The 11,390-nt window shown below is 46.2% G+C and overlaps 1 protein-coding gene across 1 annotated transcript in view; it reads right to left on the bottom strand.

The window, feature by feature from the left end:
- nsmfb (NMDA receptor synaptonuclear signaling and neuronal migration factor b) overlaps nucleotides 1-11,390 on the bottom strand; it is a 65,608-nt gene that overhangs the window by 3,772 nt on the left and 50,446 nt on the right. The gene's annotated exons all lie outside the window — the stretch shown is intronic.

Here is an 11,390-nt window from a genome sequence, read left to right as displayed (position 1 = left end):
TGACAGCACAGAGAGAGAGAGAGAGACAGCACAGAGAGAGAGAGAGTGACAGCACAGAGAGAGAGAGAGAGACAGCACAGAGAGAGGGAGAGAGAGAGCACAGAGAGAGAGAGAGAGCACAGAGAGAGAGAGAGAGACAGCACAGAGAGAGAGAGAGAGAGAGCACAGAGAGAGAGAGAGAGAGCAAGATCAGAGAGAGAGACAGCACAGAGAGAGAGAGAGAGACAGCACAGAGAGAGAGAAAGAGCACACAGAGAGAAGAGAGAGACAGCACAGAGAGAGAGGAGAGAGACAGCACAGAGAGAGAGAGAGAGACAGCACAGAGAGAGAGAGAGACAGCACAGAGAGAGAGAGAGACAGCACAGAGAGAGAGAGAGAGAGAGACAGCACAGAGAGAGAGAGAGAGACAGCACAGAGAGAGAGAGAGAGACAGCACAGAGAGAGAGAGAGAGACAGCACAGAGAGAGAGAGAGAGACAGCACAGAGAGAGAGAGAGAGACAGCACAGAGAGAGAGAGAGAGACAGCACAGAGAGAGAGAGAGAGACAGCACAGAGAGAGAGAGACAGCACAGAGAGAGAGAGACACAGCACAGAGAGAGAGAGACACAGCACAGAGAGAGAGAGACAGCACAGAGAGAGAGAGAGAGACAGCACAGAGAGAGAGAGAGAGACAGCACAGAGAGAGAGAGAGACAGCACAGAGAGAGAGAGAGACAGCACAGAGAGAGAGAGAGAGAGAGAGACAGCACAGAGAGAGAGAGAGAGAGAGAGACAGCACAGAGAGAGAGAGAGACAGCACAGAGAGAGAGAGAGAGACAGCACAGAGAGAGAGAGAGAGTGAGACAGCACAGAGAGAGAGAGAGAGACAGCACAGAGAGAGAGAGAACAGCACAGAGAGATAGAGGACAGCACAGAGAGAGAGAGAGGACAGCACAGAGAGAGAGAGAGGACAGCACAGAGAGTGAGAGGACAGCACAGAGAGAGAGAGGACAGCACAGAGAGAGAGAGGACAGCACAGAGAGAGAGAGGACAGCACACAGAGAGAGAGAGACACCACACAGAGAGAGAGAGAGAGCACAGAGAGAGAGAGAGACAGCACAGAGAGAGAGAGAGAGAGACAGCACAGAGAGAGAGAGAGAGACAGCACAGAGAGAGAGAGAGAGACAGCACAGAGAGAGAGAGAGAGACAGCACAGAGAGAGAGAGAGAGACAGCACAGAGAGAGAGAGAGAGACAGCACAGAGAGAGAGAGGACAGCACAGAGAGAGGACAGCACAGAGAGAGAGAGGACAGCACAGAGAGAGAGCACGAGAGAAGGACAGCAGAGAGATAGAGAAAGACAGCAGAGAGAGAGAGCGCGAGAGTGTGAGCTGGATAGCACTCTCCGAGAGAATGTCCTGCAGAAAGAGATGCACAGACAGAGAGATGCACAGGTAGAGAGACAGATCAACAAACAAAGAACGATAAGGACACAAAGAAGCAAGCAGAGTGTAAGAGAGTCATAAAGGCCAAACAGGTAGAAAAAGAGAGGCCGACAGACAAAAAGAAAGAGTCAGACAGAGGCAAGTAGAGAGGAATAGCTAAAAGCTGTGGAGGGCAAGCAATAGTAAATAGGGAGGTTTAGGCAGACAAAGAGAGACAGGGAGAGGGGATGGCAGATATGATAGAGTGCGACGAAGTCAGGAAGATGAGAATGTGATTGTACAATGAAGTGACTGATGAGATCCTATGTTATTGACTAATAAATATAAGGATTAAGGGTTAAAAGTACATCACTCAAAAATTAAAATTTATTATTGTATTTGCTTCACGGTTATCTTCACAATTTTACAAATATCATAGTCTTGTTTCTGTGGCTTGAGGGGAATGAAATAATTTTATCTTCGGTGATCTGAACAAGCCCGCATTGGCTATTGTAATTGCCTTTCCTTCAGATAGGTTTTTCAAAAAAAAGCAAATGTCCAATGTAGATTTAGAAAAGGAGTCACGTCTTTAACCTGAACAACACCGATATATTGGTTAAATGTCTGATCTTCACAAAGCAGCTCTTTTTATTTGTTAGGCTGACCGAGCGTTGCTGATAAATAATACATCACAGAGCAGCAGATATGGAAAGACCTGCAGGTACTCAGCAGATAGGTAGATCAAATATAATATAATATAATATAATATATATATATAGCTCCTTGGAGATCGCCACCAATGCTGTTACTCTCCATATAGCACCATATAGAATCATACAGCACAGAAGGAGGCCATTTGGCCCATCGTGCCTCTTCGAAAGGACGATCCAATTAGTTCCACACCTCTGCTCTTTCCTCATTCCTGCAAATTGTTACTTCTCCAGTATATATCCAATTCCCTTTGAAAGTTACTATTGAATCTGCTTCCACCACCTTTTCAGGCAGTGCATTCCAGATCATAACAATTCGCTGCATAAAAAATGTTCTCTTCATCTCCCCTCTGGTTCTTTTGCCAATTATCTTAAATCTGTGTAATCTGGTTACCGACCCTTCTGCCATTGAAGCCACTTTTCTTTATTTTACTCCATCACAACCCCTCAGTTTTGAACACCTGTTAAATCTCTTCTTGACCTTCTCTGCTCTAAGCTGAACAATCCCAGCTTATAGAAGTTACAACATGGAAACAGGCCCTTCGGCCCAACATGTCCATGTCGCCCAGTTTATACCACTCAGCTAGTCCCAATTGCCTGCACTTGGCCCATATCCCTCTATACCCATCTTACCCATGTAACTGTCCAAATGCTTTTTAAAAAGACAAAATTGTACCCGCCTCTACTACTGCCTCTGGCAGCTCGTTCCAGACACTCACCACCCTTTGAGTGAAAAAATTGCCCCTCTGGACCCTTTTGTATCTCTCCCCTCTCACCTTAAATCTATGCCCCCTCGTTATAGACTCCCCTACCTTTGGGAAAAGATTTTGACTATCGACCTTATCTATGCCCCTCATTATTTTATAGACTTCTATAAGATCACCCCTCAACCTCCTACTCTCCAGGGAAAAAAGTCCCAGTCTGTCTAACCTCTCCCTGTAAGTCAAACCATCAAGTCCCGGTAGCATCCTAGTAAATCTTTTCTGCACTCTTTCTAGTTTAATAATATCCTTTCTATAATAGGGTGACCAGAACTGTACACAGTACTCCAAGTGTGGCCTCACCAATGCCCTGTACAACTTCAACAAGACATCCCAACTCCTGCATTCAATGTTCTGACCAATGAAACCAAGCATGCTGAATGCCTTCTTCACCACCCTATCCACCTGTGACTCCACTTTCAAGGAGCTATGAATCTGTACTCCCAGATCTCTTTGTTCTATAACTCTCCCCAACGCCCTACCATTAACGGAGTAGGTCCTGGCCCGATTCGATCGACCAAAATGCATCACCTCACATTTATCTAAATTAAACTCCATCTGCCATTCATCGGCCCACTGGCCCAATTTATCAAGATCCCGTTGCAATCCTAGATAACCTTCTTCACTGTCCACAATGCCACCAATCTTGGTGTCATCTGCAAACTTACTAACCATGCCTCCTAAATTCTCATCCAAATCATTAATATAAATAACAAATAACAGCGGACCCAGCACCGATCCCTGAGGCACACCGCTGGACACAGGCATCCAGTTTGAAAAACAACCCTCTACAACCACCCTCTGTCTTCTGTCGTCAAGCCAATTTTGTATCCAATTGGCTACCTCACCTTGGATCCCATGAGATTTAACCTTATGTAACAACCTACCATGCGGTACCTTGTCAAATGCTTTGCTGAAGTCCATGTAGACCACGTCTACTGCACAGCCCTCATCTATCTTCTTGGTTACCCCTTCAAAAAACTCAATCAAATTCGTGAGACATGATTTTCCTCTCACAAAACCATGCTGACTGTTCCTAATGAGTCCCTGCCTCTCCAAATGCCTGTAGATCCTGTCCCTCAGAATACCCTCTAACAACTTACCCACTACAGATGTCAGGCTCACTGGTCTGTAATTCCCAGGCTTTTCCCTGCCGCCCTTCTTAAACAAAGGCACAACATTTGCTACCCTCCAATCTTCAGGCACCTCACCTGTAGCGGTGGATGATTCAAATATCTCTGCTAGGGGACCCGCAATTTCCTCCCTAACCTCCCATAACGTCCTGGGATACATTTCATCAGGTCCCGGAGATTTATCTACCTTGATGCGCGTTAAGACTTCCAGCACCTCCCTCTCTGTAATATGTACACTCCTCAAGACATCACTATTTATTTCCCCAAGTTCCCTAACATCCATGCCTTTCTTAACCGTAAATACCGATGTGAAATATTCATTCAGGATCTCACCCATTTCTTGTGGTTCCGCACATAGATGACCTTGTTGATTCTTAAGAGGCCCTACTCTCTCCCTAGTTACCCTTTTGCCCTTTATGTATTTGTAGAAGCTCTTTGGATTCACCTTTGCCTGATCTGCCAAAGCAATCTCATATCCCCTTTTTGCCCTCCTGATTTCTCTCTTAACTCTACTCCGGCAATCTCTATACTCTTCAAGGGATCCACTTGATCCCAGCTGCCTATGCATGTCATATGCCTCCTTCTTCTTTTTGACTAGTGCCTCAATCTCCCGAGTCATCCAAGGTTCCCTACTTCTACCAGCCTTGCCCTTCACTTTATAAGGAATGTGCTTACCCTGAACCCTGGTTAACACACTTTTGAAAGCCTCCCACTTACCAGACGTCCCTTTGCCTGCCAACAGACTCTCCCAATCAACTTCTGAAAGTTCCTGTCTAATACCATCAAAATTGGCCTTTCCCCAATTTAGAATTTTAACTTTTGGGCCAGACCTATCCTTCTCCATAGCTATCTTAAAACTAATGGAATTATGATCACTGGTCCCAAAGTGATCCCTCACTAACACTTCTGTCACCTGCCCTTCCTTATTTCCCAAGAGGAGGTCAAGTTTTGCCCCCTCTCTAGTCGGGCCATCCACATACTGAATGAGAAATTCCTCCTGAATACACTCAACAAATTTCTCTCCATCCAAGCCCCTAATGCTATGGCTGTCCCAGTCAATGTTGGGAAAGTTAAAGTCCCCTACTATTACCACCCTATTTTTCTTGCAGCTGTCTGTAATCTCCTTACATATTTGCTCCTCAATTTCCCGTTGACTATTTGGGGGTCTGTAGTACAATCCTATCAAAGTGATCTCTCCCTTCTTATTTTTCAGTTCTCCCCATATTGACTCAGTGGGCGAACCCTCGGATATATCCCCTCTCACTACTGCCGTGATGTTCTCCCTAATCAAGAACGCAACTCCCCCTCCTCTCTTACCTCCTGCTCTATCTTTCCTATAGCATCTCCAGTCTCTCCGCATAACTGAAGTTCCTTATCCCCGGTATCATTCTGGTAAACTCCTCTGCACCCTCTCCAAAGCCTTCCTCGAGTGTGGTGCACAGAATTGGACACAATACTCCAGCTGAGGCCTAACCAGTGATTTATAAAGGTTTAGCATAACATCCTTGCTTTTGTACTCTCTACCTCTATTTATAAAGCCAAGGATCCCATATGCTTTTTTAACAACTTTATCAACTTGTCCTGCCACCTTCAAAGGTTTATGTACATGAACCCCCAGGTCTCTCTGTTCCTGCACCCCCTTTAAAATTGTACCATTTAGTTTACATAGAGTTATACAGAATTTACATTGCAGAAACAGGCCATTCGGCCCAACTGGTCTAGGCCAGCGTTCACGCTCCACACGAGCCTCCTCCCACCCCTCTTCGTCTAACCCGATCAGCATACCCTTCCATTCCTTTCTCCCTCATGTGCTTATCTATCTTCCCCTTAAATGTATCTATGCTATTTGCCTCAACTACTCCTTGTGGTAGCACGTTCCACATTCTAACCACTCTTTGGGTAAAGAAGTTTCTCCTGAATTCCCTATTGGATTTATTAGTGACTATCATATTTATGACCTCTAGTTTTGGACTCCCCCACAAGTAGAAACATTTTCTCTATGTCTATCCTATAAATCCCTTTCTAGAGAAAAGAGCCCCAACCTGTTCAGCCTTTCCTGATAAGGATATCCTCTCAGTTCTGGTATCATCCTTGTGAATCTTTTTTGCACCATCTGCAGTTCCTCTATATCCTTTCTATAATATGGAACTATTCACAATACTCCAAGTGTGGACTAACCAAGGTTCTACACAAGTTTAACATAACTTCTCTCTTTTCAATTCTATCCCTCTAGAAATGAACCCAGTGCTTGGTTTGCTTTTTTTTTTAAATGGCCTTTTAACCTGCATCGTCCATCTCTGCCCCTGCCTCAGCTCACCTGCAGCTGAAACCCTCATCCATGCCTTTGTTACCTCTAGACTTGACTATTCCAATGCTCTCCTGGCCAGCCTCCCATCTTCCACCCTCCATAAACTTGAGCTCATCCAAAACTCTGCTGCCTGTATCCTAACTCGCATCGTCCCGTTCACTCATCACCCCCTGTGCTCGCTGACCTACATTGGCTCCCAATCCGTCAACGCCTCGATTTTAAAAGTCACATCCTTGTTTTCAAATCCCTCCACGGCCTCGCCTCTCCCTATCTCTGTAACCTCCTCCAGCCCTACAACCCTCCGAGATCTCTGCGCTCCCCCAATTCTGGCCTCTTGCGCATCGTGGGAAATCAGGGACCCTTCCGGTTTCCCTGACGACCATGTGTGCGGGAAATGCATCCAGCTGCAGCTACTGACAAACCGCATTGCGGCACTGGAGCTGCGGATGGATTTATTAAGGAGCATTCGCGATGCTGAGAACGTCGTGGATAGCACGTTTAGTGAGGTGGTCACACCGCAGGTAAAGGTTGTACAGGCAGGAAGTAATTGGGTGACCACCAGGCAGAGTAAGAAGAGCAGGCAGGCAGTGCAGGGGTCCCCTGTGGCCGTCCCCCTCTCAAACAAATATACCGCTTTGGATATTGTTGAGGGGGATGACTTATCAGGGGAAGGCAGCAGCAGCCAACTTCCTGGCACCAGGGGTAGCTCTGCTGCACAGGCTGGGAGGAAAAAGAGTGGAAGAGCTATAGTGGTAGGGGATTCTATCGTAAGGGGAACAGACAGGCGTTTCTGTGGCCGTAAACGTGACTCCAGGATGGTTTGTTGCCTCCCTGGTGCCAGGGTCATGGATGTCACTGAGCGGCTTCAGGGCATTCTCAAGGGGGAGGGTGAGCAGGCAGAGGTCGTGGTCCACATTGGGACCAACGACATAGGTAGGAAGGGAGATGAGGTCCTGCATCAAGAATTTAGGGAGCTAGGTAGCAGATTAAAGAACAGGACCTCAAAGGTTGTAATCTCTGGATTACTCCCAGTGCCACGGGCTAGTGAGTATAGAAATAGGAGGATAGAACAGATGAATGCGTGGCTAAAGAGTTGGTGCAGGAGGGAGGGTTTCAGTTTCCTGGATCACTGGGCCTGCTTCTGGGGAAGGTGGGACTTGTACAAGTCGGACGGGTTGCACCTGAACCAGAGCGGGACAAATATCCTTGCGGGGAGGTTTGCTAGCACTGTTGGGGGGGGTTTAAACTAACTTGGCAGGGGGATGGGATACAGAGTGGAGCTACAATAGGGGGTGATGTGCAGCCAAATATTGAGAAAAAAACAAGTCAGCTTGGAAGACAGGGCAAATATGTGAGGGCAAGGCTGGATGGCATCTATTTTAATGCAAGGAGTCTTGCGAATAAGGTGGATGAACTGAAGGTGTTGATAAACACATGGGAGTATGATATTGTTGCTGTCACAGAGACATGGTTGAGGGAGGGGCAAGACTGGCAGCTCAATATTCCGGGGTACAGAATCTTCAGGCGAGACAGAGGGGGAGGTATAAGAGGAGGGGGGGTCGCAATATTAATTAAAGAATCAATTACTGCCATAAGGAGGGATGATATATTAGCAGGTTCCTCTAATGAGGCCATATGGGTGGAGCTTAAAAACAAAAAGGGGGCAAGCACTTTGATGGGAGTGTACTATAGGCCCCCAAACAGTCAGGGGGAGATAGAGGAACAGATATGTAGGCAAATCTCAGAAAATTGTGCAAATAATAGGGTAATAATAGTGGGGGATTTCAACTTCCCCAATATTAACTGGGATACTCAGAGTGTAAAAGGCTTAGAGGGTACAAAATTCTTAACGTGCATCCAGGAGAGCTTTTTGAGCCAGCATGTAGAAAGTCCTACAAGAGAGGGGGCGGTACTGGACCTAATTCTAGGGAATGTGGCCGGCCAAGTGGAAGAAGTGCTAGTAGGTGAGCACTTTGGTGACAGTGACCATAATTTGGTGAGATTTAAGGTGGTCATGGAAAAGGACAGGGAGGGGCCGGAAATAAAGGTTCTAAATTGGGGGAAGGCCGATTTTAATAGGATAAGGCAGGACCTGGCCAAAATGGACTGGGATCAGCTGCTTGTAGGAAAATCCGCATCGGAGCAATGGGAGTCTTTCAGAAGGGAGATTGAGACCATACAATGGCAACATGTTCCCGTAAAGGTCAAGGGTGGTTCCAAGAACTCCAGGGAACCTTGGATGTCAGGGGATATACGAGAATGGATTAGGAAAAAAAGGAGGGCTTCTGGCAGATACAAAAGGCTAAAGACGGAGGAAGCCCTAGAGGAGTACAAAAAGTGCAGGGGGATACTTAAAAAAGAAATTAGGAGATCAAGGAGGGGCCATGAAATAACACTGGCGAGCAAAATAAAGGAAAATCCTAAGATGTTTTATAAGTATATTAAGGGTAAGAGGATGACTAGGGAAAAAATAGGGCCCATTAGGGACAAAAATGGCAATCTGTGTGTGGAGCCGGCAGATGTAGGAGGGGTTCTAAATGAATTTTTTGCATCTGTTTTCACTATGGAGAAGGACGATGTAGACCTAGAAATACGGCAGGGGGACTGTGATATACTCGAACATATTAACATCGAGCGGGAGGAGGTATTGGCGGTTTTAGCAGGCCTAAAAATGGATAAATCCCCAGGCCCGGACGAAATGTATCCCAGGCTACTGTGTGAGGCAAAGGAGGAGATTGCGGGGGCTCTGACACATATATTCAGAACCTCTCTGACCACAGGGGATGTGCCAGAGGACTGGAGAACCGCTAATGTAATACCATTATTCAAGAAGGGGAGTAGGGAAAAACCAGGGAACTACAGGCCAGTGAGCCTAACATCAGTGGTAGGAAAATTATTGGAAAAAATTCTGAAGGACAAAATTAGTCTCCACTTGGAGAAGCAAGGATTAATCAGGGATAGTCAACATGGCTTTGTCAAGGGAAGATCATGTCTGACTAATTTGATTGAATTTTTTGAGGGGGTGACTAGGCGTGTGGATGAGGGTAACGCAGTGGATGTGGTATACATGGATTTCAGTAAGGCCTTCGATAAAGTCCCGCACAGGAGACTGGTCAAGAAGGTACGAGCCCATGGAATCCAGGGTGCCTTGGCACTTTGGATACAAAACTGGCTTAGTGGCAGAAGGCAGAGGGTGATGGTCGAAGGTTGTTTTTGTGACTGGAAGCCTGTGGCCAGTGGGGTACCACAGGGATCGGTGCTGGGTCCCTTGCTGTTTGTGGTCTACATTAATGACTTGGATATGAATGTAAAAGGTATGATCAGTAAGTTCGCTGATGATACAAAAATTGGTAGGGTGGTAAATAGCGAGGAGGATAGCCTCAGTCTGCAGGACGATATAGATGGGTTGGTCAGATGGGCGGAACAGTGGCAAATGGAATTTAACCCGGAAAAGTGCGAGGTGATGCACTTTGGAGGGACTAACAAGGCAAGGGAATACACAATGAATGGGAGGACCCTAGGCAAGACAGAGGGTCAGAGGGATCTTGGTGTGCAAGTTCACAGATCCCTGAAGGCGGCGGAACAGGTAGATAAGGTGGTAAAGAAAGCATATGGGATACTTGCCTTTATTAGCCGAGGCATAGAATATAAGAGCAAGGAGGTTATGATGGAGCTGTATAAAACACTGGTTAGGCCACAGCTGGAGTACTGTGTGCAGTTCTGGTCGCCACACTACAGGAAGGATGTGATCGCTTTGGAGAGGGTGCAGAGGAGATTCACCAGGATGTTACCAGGGCTGGAGCGCTTCAGCTATGAAGAGAGACTGGGAAGATTGGGTTTGATTTCCTTGGAGCAGAGGAGGCTGAGGGGGGACATGATTGAGGTGTACAAAATTATGAGGGGCACAGATAGGATGGATACTAAGGAACTTTTTCCCTTCGTTGAGGGTACTATAACAAGGGGACATAGATTCAAGGTAAAAGGCGGGAGGTTTAGAGGGGATTTGAGAAAGAACTTTTTCACCCAGAGGGTGGTTGGAGTCTGGAACTCACTGCCTGAAAGGGTTGTGGAGGCAGGAACCCTCACAACATTCAAGAAGCATTTGGATGAGCACTTGAAATGCCATAGCATACAAGGCTACGGACCAAATGCTGGAATATGGGATTAGAGTAGACAGGGCTGATGGCCGGCGCGGACACGATGGGCCGAAGGGCCTCTATCCGTGCTGTATAACTCTATGACTCTATCCCCGATTTTAATCACTCCACCATTGGTGGCCGTGTCTTCAGCTGCCTAGGCCCTAAGCTCTGGAATTCCCTCCCTAAACCTCTCCACCTCTCTCCTTCTTAAGATGCTTATTGAAACCTACTTCTTTGACCAAGCTGTTGGTCACCTGTCCTAATATCTCCTCATGTGGCTCGGTGTCAATTTTTGTTTGATAATCACTCCTGTGAAGCAGCTTGGGACGTTTTATTACATTAAAGGCGCTACATAAATGCAGGTTGTTGTTGTTGCTGCTGCATCGCTACTTTAAATGATTTGTGTATCTACAGCCCTAGATCTCTTTGCTCCTCTACTCCATTTACCCTTATTATCCAAGTAGTCCTCCTTATTCTTCCTACCAAAATGCAGTACCTCACACATATCTATATTGAAATTAATTTGCCAATTACAAACCCATTCTGCAAGTTTACAAATGTCTTCTTGTATTTTGTTGCATTCTTCCTCAATATTAACTATACCTCCCAATTTGGTGTTGTCCGCAAATTTTGAAATTGTACTTCCGATTCCCAAGTTCAAATCGTTGATGTAAATAGTGAACAATAGTAGTCCCAGCACCGATCCCCGTGGAACACCACTTCCCATCTTTTGCCAGCCTGAGTAGCTACCCTTAACCCCTGCTCTCTGTTTTCTGTTTTGTAGCCAGTTTGCTGTCCATATTGCTACCTGTCCCGACTCCGCACGCTCTGACCTTAGTCATGAATCTACAATGCGGTACCTTATCAAAGGCTTTTTGAAAATCCAAATATATTACATCTACTACACTACCCTTGTCTACACTTTCTGTTACTCTTTC

The sequence above is a fragment of the Heptranchias perlo genome, chromosome 31, assembly GCF_035084215.1.
Source record: "Heptranchias perlo isolate sHepPer1 chromosome 31, sHepPer1.hap1, whole genome shotgun sequence".
NCBI classification, from domain to species: Eukaryota; Metazoa; Chordata; class Chondrichthyes; order Hexanchiformes; family Hexanchidae; genus Heptranchias; species Heptranchias perlo.
This window is presented reverse-complemented; position numbering and strand designations above follow the sequence as displayed.